Source organism: Phascolarctos cinereus, unplaced genomic scaffold (genome assembly GCF_003287225.1).
Source record: "Phascolarctos cinereus isolate Bilbo 61053 unplaced genomic scaffold, phaCin_HiC Scaffold_4;HRSCAF=312, whole genome shotgun sequence".
NCBI lineage: Eukaryota > Metazoa > Chordata > Mammalia > Diprotodontia > Phascolarctidae > Phascolarctos > Phascolarctos cinereus.
In genome coordinates this window covers 497,801,904-497,817,852 of record NW_027555847.1, presented here as the reverse complement: position 1 = coordinate 497,817,852, position 15,949 = coordinate 497,801,904, and the positions used below count along the sequence as shown (strand labels likewise).

Here is a 15,949-nt window from a genome sequence, read left to right as displayed (position 1 = left end):
GAAAGCATAGGTATAAATGGAGTCTTCCTTAAAATAATAAATAGCATATATCTAAAACCTTCAGCAAGCATTATATGTAATGGGGACAGGCTAGAAGCATTTCCAATAAGATGGGGTGAAACAAGGATGTCCATTATCACCACTGTTATTCAATATTGTACTGGAAACTTAGCTTTAGCAATAAGAGAAGAAAAAGAAATTGAAGGCATTAGAATAGGCAAAGAAGAAACAAAGCTATCACTCTTTGCAGATGACATGATGATATACTTAGAGAATCCTAGAGAATCAAGTAAAAAACTACTTGAAATAATAAACAACTTTAGCAAAGTTGCAGGCTATAAAATAAACCCACATAAATCATCAGCATTTCTATATATTACCAACAAAGCCCAACAGCAAGAGATAGAAAGAGAAATCCCATTTAAACTTACTGTAGACATTATAAAATATTTAGGAGTCTACCTCCCGAAACAAACCCAGGAACTCTATGAACACAATTACAAAACACTTTTCACACAAATAAAATCAGATCTAAATAATTGGAAAAACATCAGTTGCTCATGGGTAGGCCGAGCTAATATAATAAAAATGACAATCCTACCTAAGCTAATTTACTTATTCAGTGCCATACCAATCAAACTACCAAAAATTATTTTATAGAGTTAGAAAAAAAATAACAAGATTCATTTGGAAAAACAAAAGGTCCAGAATATCAAAGGAACTAATGAAAAGAAATGCAGGGGAAGGTGGCCTAGCAATTCCAGATCTTAAATTGTATTATAAAGCAGCAATCATCAAAACTGCTTGGTACTGGCTAAGAAATAGGGAGGTGGATCAGTGGAATAGGTTAAATATGCAAGACACAGTAGTCAATGACTATAGTAATCTATTATTTGATAAACCCAAAGACCCCAGCTTCTGGGATAAGAACCCACTCTTTGAAAAAAACTGCTGGGAAAACTGGAAAAGAGTATGGCAGAAACTAGGCATAGACCCAAATCTCACACCATATACCAAAATAAAGTCAAAATGGGTTCATGACTTAGATATAAAGGCTGATACCATAAGTAAACTGGGAGAACAAGGAATAGTTTACCTATCAGATCTATGGAGAACAGAAGAATTCATGACCAAACAGGAGATAGAGAACATTATGAAAAGCAAAATGGATAATTTTGATTACATTAAATTGAAAAGTTTTTGCACAAACAAAGCCAATGCAACTAAGATTAGAAGGAAGGTAGAAAATTGGGAAAGAATTTTTACAACCAGTCTCTCTGATAAAGGCCTCATTTCTAAAATATATAGAGAATTAAGACAAATTTATAAGAACACAAGCCATTCCCAATTGATAAATGGTCAAAGGATATGACAGACAGTTCTCAGATGAAAAATTAAAGCCATCTATATCATGTGAAAAATGCTCTAAATCGTTATTGATTAGAGGAATGCAAATCAAAACAACTCTGAGGTACACATCACACCCATCAGATTGGCCAACATGATAAAACAGGAAAACAAATGTTGGAGAGGATGTGGAAAATTGGAACACTAAAACATTGTTGGTGGATTGTGAAATGATCCAACCATTTTGGAGAACAATTTGGAACTATCCCAAAGGGCTACAAAAATGTGCATACCTTTGATGCAGCAACAGCACTTCTAGGGCTATATCCCAAAGAGATCAAACAAATGGGAAAAGGACCCACATGTACAAAAATATTCATAGCAGCTTTTTTTGTGGTGGCAAAAAATTGGAAATTGAGAGGATGCCCATTGATTGGGGAATGGCTGAGCAAGCTGTGGTATATGAATGTAATGGAATACCATTGTGCTATAAGAAATGATGAACAGGCCAACTTCAGAAAAACCTGGAAAGACTTGTATGCTCTAATGCTGAGTGAAGTGAGCAGAACCAAGAGGGCTTTGTATACAATAACAGCCACATTGTGTGATGACTAATATTGTTAAACTGAACCCTTCTCAGCATTACAAGGATCTAAGACATCTCCAGAGGCCTCAGGATGGAAAATGCTGTCCACATCCAGAGAAAGAACTATGGAAGTCGAATCGCTGTCACTTATTTTTACCTTCTTTGAGTTTTGTTTCATCTCTCTGATGGTTCCTCTTATTGGTTTAAATTTTTACTTATAACTTCACTAATGTGAAAATATGTTTAATAGGAATGTAAATGTAAGGCCTACATCAGATTGTACACCGTCTTGGGGAGGGTGGGGGGGAAGAAGGGGGAAAAACATTTTCAACTCAAAAGCATATGGAAGTGATTGTTGATAAATCAAAATAAATTAATAAAATTGGGGGGGGGAATGGGTGGATGTGTATGTGAGGGTGAGCTTGTTAACCAACTGAGGGATTTTCCAAATGCAATCCAATCTACTTTCTTCCTCCTGTTCAATTCTAGGTCCAACCCATTGTGGGCAACTCCTCAAATTTAATAATGCATCTAGAGCCAAATTCAATATCATCCTGTCTGCAACCCCACACCAAACTGGTTCCCTCTCCTGACACTTTTATTGCTGTTAATGAATCATTCTCCCAGTCCAAATGGCTGTCTCCATTTCTTTACCACCTTCTCACTTCTCATCTCCTTGCAATCTGGCTTCTGCCCTAACTACCGGATTGAAGCTTCTCTCTTACAGGGTTTATGTGGATAGGGGAAGATTCAAACAGCATTCTTTTTCTTTTTCCAGTAATGATTGCTTAAGCTCTCTTAGTTTTTTTTAATACTCTAACACTCAATATTCAGTAACATAGCAAACAAAAACTCCATTCCAAGCAAAGGCTTTTAAATCCTCAAAATCATCAATGAGGTTTCATATGTCAGAAGGAAAGTTGTTTTTTTTTTTTAAAGCTGCCTAGGATTTCCCATGTGAGAATTACTAGCATAGTCTCACTTTCAAAACAATTGTACTACTACCAAAGAACCTCTTAGCTACTTTGCATTCTTTTAAAAACATCTTTTTGTTTGTTTGTTTTTACATAGAATATGCAATCAGGTGGAATCTGGTAAAGTTAACATAGTTAAAGGATAAGACCTTTGCTTTGGCTTTTAAAACTTATCCATATACAAAGTGTAAATGTCCTTATTGACAACACTTTCATCAAATCTCCTTAATGGGGGAAGGAGGATATGAAGAGCATCTCAGCCTTAGGTACTTGTCCTGTTGAAACTATATTTAGGATGGCTTTTGGGTATAACTGATTGAGTCATGGTTAATATTGATCTTGGCTTTTTAAAACTGAAAAATGAAAGAGGAGAAAAAAATAGAGAAAATGAAAGAGAGTGAAAGCGAGAGAACAGAGAGCTACGGATGAGATACACTCAGAAAGTGGACTTCAGTCCCAGAGGGTTGAAACGTGCCCATCTACTCCCCAGACTACATTTTGTATTAATATGAGGGTAGAGACCAGGGTTTTAGCTTTTTGTATCTCTAACACTTAGCAGAATTCCTGGCACATAATAAATGCTTAACAACTGCTTATTGATGGCTTTGTTGCTGAGCCATAAAGGTACAAAGTGAGGAAGGGACAAGAAGGAATAAGACATGGAAAGGCTTTTCTTGGCCATGGAGTTTATTTCTTCAGTTAAAGTGCGTGCGTAGTTTGGAGGAGGGGATTTTCCCCCTGAAATTATTTTTATTTGGTGCTCAGGAGTTAAAGATCTGGGGATTTAAATGGAATTCAAGCTCAAAGGTAATGGGTTATCCCTCCCTTGAGTTCTTCAAGTAAAGGCTGGATGACCAGTTTTCTAGAGGAGGGATTCTTAGTTGAATTCAGATTAAAATTCTAATTCTAAAATTTTGTCATTCTGTGATTTTATGCCACAGATTTAAAGTACCTTTATTAGCCAACAGTTGGATCTCTGTGTATGTGGTAGCCCACTCTGGTCATAAGATTTGGTCTTAATAAACACTGTCTTGATGTGGACAAAGGATGATGCTTCGTAAAAGACAGTATAGAAAGGGGAAAAGACTATATTAGATATGGAATCAGAAAAGCTTGGGTTTCAGTCTTGACTCCCACACTCACTGTGTGATTATGTGCAAGTCATGTCACCTCTCAGAGCCTCATTATCTCATTGAAAAATGGAGAGTCATGGAATTATGGAATTACAGAACTGGAAAAGACCATAGAAACCATGTAATTCAATTTGTACCTGAATACACTCATTCTCTACGACAGAAAAAATGAATGCTCGCCCATCCAGAATTTTTTTGAATATCCCAAGGGAGAGGGAACCCATAACTCTCTGGGGTAGCCTCTTTCACATCTAGATACCTCTATCAGGAAATTTTGAACTTTTATGTCTTGCCTAAATTTGCCTTTCCGCAACCTCCACTGATTGGTTCCAGTTGGGCTTTCTGGAGCCAAGATGAAAAATTTAGTTCCTTTTTCATGTTCAGTTGTTTTTCAGTCGTGTCTAATTCTTTGTGATTCCATTTGGAGATTTCTTGGCAAATATATTGGAGTGGTTCACCATTTCTTTCTCCAGCTCATTTTACAGATGAGGAAACTGGGCAAACAGGGTTAAGTGACTTGCCCAGGGTCACACAGCCAGTAAGTGTCTGAGATCAGATTTGAACTCAGGAAGATTAGTCTTCCTGACTCAGGGCTCTGAATTCCATCCACTGAGCCACTTAGCTGCCCAATGCAACAACCCTTCAAATACTTGAACAGTTATCTGTCTTCCTCATAAGTCTTTTAATCTCTGGACTAAATAACCATGAATTATTCAAATGATTTTCATATGGCATTATATCAAGATCTTTCACCATGCTCATCATCCTCCTCTGAAGCCTCTCCAGCTTATCAACATCTTTCTTAAAATATAGCTCCCCAAACTGAATCCAAGATATCACATGTGGTATATCCAGGGCAGAGTATAACAATACTATCACCTTCCTCATCCTGGTTGTTTTATCTTGCTTAAATACCAGCTATTTTCATATTAGTTTTTTGGTGTTTTTTTCCTGCTGTAACATCAACATATTTTAATTATTAAATCATATTGAGCTTACAATCCATTATAATCTCCAGATTTTTTTTCAGAACATTTCCATCTTGTATTTATGAATTTGAATTTTTTTGTACACAAGTATATGTACTTTAGATTCATCCCTATTTAATTTCATCTACTTGGTCTTAGCCTAATGTTCTAACATGTTAATATATTTTTGGATCTCGACTCTAGTATACAATGTGATAGTCAACCATTTTACCTTTATATCATCTGCAAATTTTATAAACATATTACATATGCTTTTCTCTCAGATAAAAGGAAAAGCAGAAACAGAGTAAAGTGACAGGAGTGGAGTTATCCAGAAGGAAGCTGTAGTTGACAGTGTTAAACTTTGCAGAGAAATCAAGAAGCATGAGGACCCACAAAAGAGCACTGGATTTAGTAACAAGGAGATCACTGCTGACTTTAGAAAGAGGCATTACAGACTTGTAGGGGAGATTAATTACAAGATGTTGAAAAGTGAAAGTGAGGTGAATATGTGAAGTTTTTATTATTATTATTTTAAAGAATTTGGCTGTTTCTAGCAACCCGGACCAACAACAAATGAAGTTAGTCTCTCTTGACTTGCTTTTAGTAAAGCATTTTACCCCATAATTTCCTTTTCTAAAAATTAAATAACCATGCTTTTTATAATAGGTTCTAGGATTTTGTCAGGAATCTACGTCATGCTCACTGGTTTACATAATCTGTATACCCTATTCTCTTCCCTTTTTTTGGAAAAAAAGATAAAATATTTATTTTTCTGCAGTCCTGAAGCTCCCCTTAAATTCTCAAAGATAAGTGATAGTAGTTCAGCAATCACATCGGGTATTAGTTGTTGTTTTTTAGCAAGTAGTCCATGAAAGGGTCCATTTTAGGGTGTAGTTTTATGATGTAGTTCTTTTGAGCTTAGAGACTTGTAATTATCATGAGAAACAAGGCTCTCATACTCTGTTTCTACAAGTCATGAGTATCAGTTCCCTAGAAGCCATTTTTATTCTGTTATTTTTGGTGCAAAGATCGGTCTCCATTACAGGGAAAACAGAAGCAAATTAAGAGTTGAGCCACTCAGCCCTTTCTCTCTATCACTTCATCCTCTCCAAGGAGATATCCTATCCCTTCTTTCATATTTTTGTTTTATAATATGTAACCAAAAAAAAAAAAAGAAAGAAAAGAAAACAAACAAACAAAAAAACCAGCATTCCCTTTTGGTTGTCCTTAGCCTTTCTGGCTAGACTCAGTGCCTTCTTTGCTCTGATATTTTAATAGTAGAATTCAGAATCTTTCTACCCTTTGTATTCATCTTCTGTTAACTTTCTGTGCTTCCAAACTCTGTACATGTTGTTGTTGTTTTAATCCCAGTTGACTGATGAGTTTCATGTTCATCCATGTCAATCTCTTTAGACAACTTCTTTTATTCTTTAGAATCACTTATCTTTTTCAAATTATAATTCTTGAGAATTTCTCATCCCACTTCAGTTAATTATTACCCACATCATGTACATCAATATCTCAGTTTATGGCTTTTATTGCTGTCTCCTTTCTTGGATTTTGTCCCCTGTGAATTTCTGGACAGCTTTACTGCTAATCTTAAACCACAGATATTTTCTATGATATCTAGTTTGGAGGGTATACCTATGGGATTTTTTTTCCTTTACTTCCTTTTAAATTTAAATCTCATTTTTACTATCTGAACTGTTTTATTTAAAACTTGTAGCAATAAGAAAATTTTGGGGGGCTTTTACAGATGTATTTGGGATAGAGAAGGATCAAAGAATGGATTCGATTACAGTTTGGGTGGATGGAATGATAAGTGAGGATGGAGAAATGAGTTTTAAAACCCTAGGCAAATATATTTCTACTGGCACTTATTAGGAATACTCTCTGAGTATGAAATAAACACTCTTATGCTTCATTTTACTTATCACACAGGATTATTGTAAAGTAACAACTCTGTAAAGGTAAGCATTAAGAAAATGTGAATTATAATTATTATATTCCATCATATGAAGAGTATCCATGAAACAGATTGACTGAATTTATTATTCCCAAATCCGTTATACGAGGTCAAATTTAGCCAAATTTCATGAGCTGTTATACCTGAGAAATTATTTTAGATTTATTTTAAATGGTGGAATAGTTAATACACGTTTATTAAGTGCCTAATATGTGGCAACCACAAGCTACCCAAAGTAGTAACTTAGGTTTAAGGGAGAGTCTAATTTTATATCTAATTATTTGTTTTTAATAAAGGTGAAATGTTAATGTTAAGATAAGGATTGGGTAGAGATAGTGCTTTATTTTTCAAATGCTCCAAAGTATGTGTATGAGCATGTGCATGGTGTATGTATATGTGTATGTACATTATATGTGAACATACATGCATATATGTATATATGTGTCTCTTAAATAGGTTTTGCGGTTTTGTATAGATTGTGAGTGAGTAATAGCTTGAACCCAGAATTGAATATGATTAAATGATAGAGTTGGATCACATCTGAGGAATTATATATCTTTTGAATAATCATAGCCTATATACTTCCAAGAAAGCTTATATTTTTAACAAAATATTCTCCTTTATGGCTGCCATATGACTACAAATAATGGAATACCACCACATCCAGAGTATCAAAATTACAGATGATTAAAAGGCAATAGAAAGATTTATGGTAGTATATAGCTCATCTGTGGCACACAGCTTGACTTGGCCATGAGAAGTAGAATAAAAAACATTAAAGATATGTATGACAAGACAAAATGTATGAACCAGTCATATATTGAGGATAACATATGCAGTCTTAAAGCTGTACTGGTAGCCATAAAATATTCAAAGAGCCAATGGAAGGTCTCCAGCATATTGCTTAGATTCTCTATGTAGTATTTCAGAAAATCTCGGACAAGAAAAAAATAGGATGAGAAAGTGTGCAAAGGTGCAATCTGTACCAACAGAGGGAGTATCTACACTAATGAGATCATGCATCCATAGCAATACCCCAAATGAATCTATCTGCATTTATAAGATTTTAGAGCAGGAAAGGAAATTAGATATTGTCTAGTCTAAATATTAAATTTCATAGATGAAGAAACTGAGGCCCAGATAGGAGCTTATTCTCTTAGTCTAGTACACAGTAAGCATTTAAAAATTATTTTATTTTTAATTTGTGCAATAAATGAATAAAATAATTTATGAAATAAAACAGGCATTTCTATAACATAGTATAATAAAAAGATGATTGCACATGAAGCTACAAATCTACTACGTACAACTTGCTATTCCTTTTAAATATATGACAAAGTTATGTAAATTTTTTTTCTTTTTTTCTTCCCTCTTCCCCAGATGGCCACCATTAAACACAAATAGGTATGTATGTGTAGAATTATTCTATGCATACTTCTATTTATCAGTTCTTTTGCTGGATGTAGATAGTATATTTCTTCATATGTCCTTTATAGTTAATTTGGGTATCTATAATAGTCAAAATAACTTATTTGCTCAGTTATTCTTAAAATAGTATTGCTATTGTGTATACAAAGTTTTCTTGGTTCTGCTCATTTCACTCATTATTTTGTGCAAGTCTCTCCATGTTTTTCTAAGATCATTGAGCTCATCATTTCTTATATCACAATAGTATTCCGTCATAATCATATACCACAACTTGTTCAGCCATTAATAAATTGTTCAGCTTTAACAAATGCTTCTTGATTTGATTGCCCAATGTCTCATAAATAGCAAATAACAAAGATTGAACAACTCCAGATTCAATGCTTTTCCAATACACTACACTGCTCTGACAATATTTGTATGATCTTTCTCTTGGCCTTAGAGAATTTTGAATTGTACACAGCTTCGGTTCTCTCCTGGCCAAACATAATTCCTGTGAATAGGAACTTCCTCCACAACATCCACAGCAAATGATCATCTAGGCTCTTCAGGGATTTTGTTTATTCATTAAACAAACATTTATTAAATTCCTACTATGTCCAAGACTTGATTTTGATAAGCAAAAGACCATGGAACCAAATTATCTCTATGGTTGCACTTATCAGGGCATCATGCATGATTTTAACACATGCAAGACAGACACCTAGTTAGGTAGAGATTCTTAAAGGGTGGGCTTTTGCTCACCTGAAAAATTATTGTTTAATATAACCTACAAATAATAAACACAGTGAGATTCTATGTTATGGTGTTCATGCTGGCATCAGAGAATGAGTTAAAAAGGGACCCTAGAAGAGATCTAGTTCAACAATAAGACCATAGATTTAGAGATGGATGGAAGAGATTCAGGAATCCTGTTCATTTGTACCCTTCATTTTTGAGATGAGGAAACAAATTCAGAGAGATTTTCTTGTGCAAGACCATATGACAAGTAAGTAAGGCAAGATTTGACTTCAAAGCAACTATTCTGTCCACTGCACCACCTAGCTATGTCTTATTTCTATGTTTTAATCAGTTGTAGCTGTGAAGATGTGCTCTGCTATAGTAAATAGTGTGTGAAAGCTTGATTGTTCTCTTCTCATATTTTCCACAAAGACATCTTCCATGCCAGCATTTAGCACATTTCCTGACACATAGTAGGCACTTAATAAATGTTTGTTGAATTGAATTGGATCAACCCAGGCATAGATCATTCGCACACAAATTATACAGGAGCTATTAAATAGGTACATTGGAGAAACATCATGACACAGTCAAGTGTTGAATTTGTGGTGAGGAAGTCGATGTCACAAATTCTGCCTCTGGTATTTACTAGATGTGTGACCATGGGCAAGCCAGTTAACCTTTCCGACACTCAGTTTCCTCATCTGTAAAATTAGAAGAATGAAAACTGTAGTACCTATTGCAAGGCTCATTTGAGATGATGTCTGCAAAGATTTTTGCAAACATTAAAGTGCTATATAAAGGTCAGTTATTATTATTGAGTGTAAGACAGGGAGATGCATAGTCACAGAAGTAGTTTTACTCTCTTAAGAGGGATACCCAGTACACAGTTCAAAAGGAATAAGGAGCCTCTATAGATAGTAAGGTCTTCCAGATGCGTTTTTGAAGATATTAATGCACTGATAAATCAGAGAATTCTATAGGACCAGACCAACAAAACCACGACCACTTAAAAGATTTCAGTCTATAATCAGTATAGAATTGATTATATCCTTTATGCAGGTGGATGAACACACAATAGTATATCTATTTTGTATAGGTTCTTCACAAAGACAATAAGACCAATGGGTGAATAGGAAGAAGAGAGGATTGGGATGGAATACTTTTGAGAAATTGCTCAGAACTTTTAATAATCCCAAACTTCTCTCTAGCACATAAATACATCTTTTAGCACTACTATTTTTCCAGTTATTTAGTATAGTTGTGAATTATAGAAAACCAAAATTATGGATAACCTAAAAGGCAATGGGAAAAAAATCACTGTCAGTTTAAGGAGAATAGGTTACAGTGTATTTCAACCACAGTTTGCTCATAAGAAGTGGCCTTTTTGATGACTTATATAATCAGAAATGGAGGTAGGCTAGTTATGTAGCAAGAACAAAAGATAAGAGATAGCTATCCCAAGTGACCCAATGCTGCTCACAGAAGGATAAAGGGCCTACAAGAGGGCCCTCGGCACATCGGATAGTTACTCTATGTGGAATTTATATAAAGTCGTAGTGGTGTCCAATTTGGCTTCTCTATAGTTAAGGAATTATACTGGACTCATATTGTGGTTCCTTCTAGTTATAAAAAATATATGTAATTTTGACTATGCAATTTAAGTACCAGGAAGGATCAGATTAGTTTAATAAATATCCACAGAAAAGATTCTGTAAGGTTTAATTACATTTCTGACTAAAGATTTTCTTTAACAATATCTGAGTAACTGAGCCAAGTTTTATGAAAGAGAATCCCTTTTCTCCACAAAAGGTACATTTCCCCTTCAAAATAAGTTCCTTAAATATTTAAAATAGCAACTATATGCAAAATTAAAACATAGTGAAGATAATGAAGGGGACTTTCTAATATCCTTTTGTGATACTCTGTGCTTTATAAAAGCTATAATTTTATTTTTTTGGTCCCCACACTTAGAGTGGAAATTACCTCATTTGCATTTTCAACCATTTTTGTAGTTCTCATCCTTTCCACAGAGGTTTTTACTTTCTTTCTATGAGTCCATAAAGTTGGTAATTTGACACAATCTGTATATACCTAAAGTACTGCAGACATAAACAAGGCGTTAAACAGCAAAGCATCATGGTGTGAAGCAACTTCTTGTTCAAACACCTGTTTCATCCACAACAAATTTTGCCCTAGAGCTCTGGAGCAGCACAATAGAAATCTGGCAAACTGGCAGTCACCTTGACTATCTTATCTATTAGTTCCACATAAATAGCACATACTTAAAAGAAGATCCATCTTGTGAAATGTATTCTGATCCTGGATCTGGGTACAAAGAGCAAATGGACAGAATCCCTTATCAAAGTAGGTTGGAATTATTTTGCCTTTATACAGACCTCTATTTCAGGCATGCGAATATTATTGAAGCATGTGCATTTGTAGATATGTGTGTGCAGGTGTGTCCCACTTTGGGAAAATTCTAATTATATAATTCCAGATTTACAGTAGGGAATCATAAAAGGACTCACTCTATTTTTTTCTCTTTATATTGAGCTTTCTGGTTGTGTTTAAAATAGGCTTCAACTGACAAAAATTTCATATAACTGAATGAATATCTCAGTAACAATTTCATGTATAAATACAAAGTACGTGAAAACATAAACATATACATACATATGTGCACTAATCTAAGAGTTACCCCATGAAAACTCAATTATTCTCTTCAATTTGGATCATATCTCATAAAATTTTGATTATAGGTTTGTTTCTTTTAGTCACCCAAGCCACTTTTGGGGAGATTGTCTTCTTTCCTAACCCGCCCATGAATAGGTTTGTGAGTTCAAAGAATGCAAGATTATTTTTAATAATAACCAAACAAAACAAGATTAGGAAAAACAACTTCACTCTAAAAGACATCCCCTAAATAAAAAAACCCTAAACTTTAGAAGTCATTTCACTATGCTCCATAAACAGATGCAAATCATTTAAAAATAATAATTAAAACTACTATACTCCTATTGCCATGAATTATGAACAGTTGTGATCTCATAGACAATATATATTGCGAATTTATTTTTCCTCAATAATTCAAATCCAGTATTTTCAAAAAGAATAAAATGAATTCAAACTTGTTTTAAAAGAGAAACATTTAAAGATCCAGATTCACACAGATGCTATGTAACATCTAAAGTTTTAAACTAGAATGGCTGAATTGATATAGTAAAAATTTATAATGTATATTTTAGAAGCATGTCTGTAAGTGGGGTCCATTTTCTTCAACATCCAAGTCACATTCTGGCAATGTTAGGCATTAACTCATCCAAGCCACAGGGGCACTATTTACAGTAGGACCACAGTAGTTAGGTAGCAACTTAATGTCTTTTCATTTTGTATTTTGACATTCTACATGTCTGTATTAATGATTTGCAATTGTGAATCCAATCCGCCGGACAGCTATATTTTCCTCATAATGTGAATGAGGTATTTGAAGGCACTCTATTCAAAACTGGATTGTTTGAAAGAAATCTTACATTCTGGCTAAAATGTATGGTCAATATGTTAACTATGAAATACTATTTAGAGTGGAAGAAGAAAAAAAAATCTGAATTCTTTCAAGTATTGCAATGGGATATAATTCTGGTACTTCAAAAATCTCTTAATGTGAATATTTTTTAAGTAAAGAATAGTTCTTAAGCATTTTGATGACAACTCTAAGGAGATTAAGGGTACAAGTATTATGTATACAAACTCATTCATACAAAGGCTTATGTAACAATACAACTGAAATAGAGTACATATTTGATTAGTAATCAACTATATAACTTATTTTGGACTGTATGAAGCCTGATTCAAGCAATTTGTAAGTTATTTCAGGAAAGAGATTTTAACTGTTTGGGAGCAATATTATGATATTACAAGGTCATTTAATATATTCCTTTGGAACACAATATCCTACCTTGATTATTAAAAAAGAGAGGGTTAAAATGAAACCAGGTGCATCCCATATCTATCCTAATACTCAACTTCAAAAATAAGGCCAGCCTTTTTTTTCTGAGGAAAAGAAAGAAAAAGAAAAAGGGGAAGGATAAAGAACAAGCAACTTTCACATTATTTTAATGGCCTGACATCCAAAACAGCAGCTCTTAAATACTTTCAAACTTTAAAACAAAAATTATTTTTCTGAGATAGAAGGAAGGAAGAAGAGAAAGGAAGAGGGATGAGGAGGAGGGAGGACAAAGGGTTTTTTTCTTTTTTGTTTCTTTGCAAAGAGCCCATATGTAACAGATGCTGAACCTGGGTCAACATCAGACACCATAAAAGCTTTCATGATGTTCATGGAAATGTATGAAATGTGTACATGCTTTTTGATACCTGTGATAATAAAACATTGTATTTTAAATGAGCAGAAGAGAGCAGATGGTTGGTAATGGTTTAAAACATTTATGTTTTTGGACTGTCACCAAGCCGCTGTATTAAAAAATATGATGTTTTGTTGTTACATACTAACATCTATCTACAAGGTGTTCATCTTCTGAAGGATGGTACTGTAATAGTGGAGATAAAAATAAAATGAACCAAGAGGAAAAATTTTTCTCATCTAACTAAATTCGTATGTGACATCTTGCTTATTGACTACATTAAATCAAAATGTTATTAGAATGACAACAGAATTTGCAGTTCCCCTCACTAAGTTAAGTAACCAACTCTAAGGGCCTGAGTACTCTATTCTATTTAAGAAACAGCCTATAGAATTTTAATTTTTACATCCATTTGCACTTGGAAAATGCAATGAAAATGGTATGGTTCATTTTCCCATAATGCACTTGTAGGGACCACTCTTCTTTAAATTCTTTGAAGCATGATGGAGCCTAGTAGTTCAGAACACTTTGTGGACCATTATAATTAAACAATAAATATTTGTGGAATTTCATTGGATCATCACTATTTCCTATCATTTGCATGGGGTTAAGAATACAAGGACGGCCCTATTTAATGTCCCTGACTTAGAATGACAAAGTGAATATTAATACCGTTAGGTATTATTTTAGTTTGCAGTGCCTATGTTAATCTAAAAGATACAAGCAGCAAAATATTGAGAATACAAATAAGTTTCTAAAAGGGATAGAATAAAAATGTTTAGGGGTAGGAAGAAACATGATGCTATTAACTGAAAATTGCAAAGGAGAATCCAATGACTAGGAGAGTTTTGATTTGGCTCTAAAAACTGTGTGTGTGTGTGTGTGTGTGTGTGTGTGTGTGTGTGAGAGAGAGAGAGAGAGAGAGAGAGAGAGAGAGAGAGAGAGAGGGCGAGCGCACCCCTTCCCCCAACTGCTTTCTAGGCTCTCAAAACTCTGGGAACCAGTGGGGAACAGTTTGTTTGTGGGAGGGAGCTAGGGGCCGACACGGGAAGAAGTGGGGCTTACAATATATGAACTTAGTTGGAAATGGAGTGACAGACATCAAGCACAATCTGGGCTCAAACAAGCTGAAAATGCCTGGAAAAAATGCACTTGACTGACAGGGTGGAAGGGAGAGTAAACAGTTTTAAGCACTCACAGAGCAAACACACACACACGCACACTCGCACAAACACACACACGCACACACACGAGCAACAGCAGCAGCAGCAGCAGCAACAACAGCAACTACCCATTCGCCTTTTCCCAAGCCCACTCTGAAAACTTGACCCCTTAGCTCTTCCAGGACCAACCTACCATGCAACCTCAAACACAGGAGCTGAGAGCAGAGTTAGAAGTTTGGGAAAGATGTCAAAAGAAAAGAGGCAGAGAGGGAGGACTTAGCTCCTTTACTTCGGCAGCCACCCATGTGAGGAGTGGGGAATCAACCACCACCCAAACTCCAAAGAACCTCCCTCCCTCCCCTGCCAAGCTCCGTTTGGCTCCAAGAGCGCCAGACCCAGACATCCCAGCGCCCACAATGCCAGTACAGGTGGCTCCTAAGTTCCCGGCATCCCCCCCCCCAATTTTCTACCACTCTTCCTGCCTCCCTACTCTGTCTTTCTTCACCTCTCCTCAATAAACATAGACCCCCCCCAAAAAAAACAATGCTTGGTTAAACTTCCCCAGGATAGTGAAAAGGAAGAGGATGCCTTCCCTGGCAAGCAGAAGGTAGTAGAAAGTCACCTGGAAGGTGAGCAGCAGGAGCGCGACTCCACGCCCTCCTGCTGAGATCTGGAGGAGTGGAGCTTTGCACCTGGGCTCCCTCCTTCCTCCCTTCCAGACCCCCTATCCGCCAGACCTCCTCATAGAGCCCGTTACCTGGCGGGAACTGCTGCTGGAAGCGACCTGTCTGCGCTGGGGCAGCCCCAGGTAGTGCACCCCTCCACCTCCCGCTCCTGCACGAGCGCAGCTCCCGGAGGAAACTTCCCAGCCCTCTGTGCAGACAGTTCTCCTCTCTTCCTTCTACCGCACGGGCAGGTCGGTCCGCAGGCCGGGCGAGCCCTCTGCAGGGGCCCCAGTTTGCTCAGGAGAGCAGTAACGGGAAGCCTCCAGGCGCACTATCTCGCCTAAAGTCAGCTCCGGACTCTGGCAGCTGCCTCCTTCCTCGTCACTCTCTCTCTCCCTCCCTCCCTGGCTCCCCTCTCCTCTGCAGCGCAGCCTGCTAAGCAGTGCGGTGGCCCCTCCACTCTGGCCAGCCCCGCCCCTCTCTCTCCTCTCTATCTCTCTCCCTCAGTCACTATCTTTTACTCTTTGTCTCCCTCACATTTCTCTCCTCTCTTCTCTCCTTATCTTCCTTCTCTTTCTCTGCCCAGCAAACTCCTTTATTTTCTTTCTCCGAGCTTATTCTTTCTTCTCCCTCTGCTT

At 36.2% G+C, this 15,949-nt stretch overlaps 1 protein-coding gene across 1 annotated transcript in view; it reads right to left on the bottom strand.

Annotated features, from left to right (window-relative positions):
- CHST9 (carbohydrate sulfotransferase 9) overlaps nt 1-15,709 on the bottom strand; it is a 332,514-nt gene extending 316,805 nt beyond the window's left edge. The window contains exon 1 of the mRNA XM_020968675.2: nt 15,404-15,709. The gene's annotated coding sequence lies outside the window, so the exon portion shown is untranslated. The remainder of the gene's footprint in view (nt 1-15,403) is intronic.
- Nucleotides 15,710-15,949: the final 240 nt, after the last annotated feature.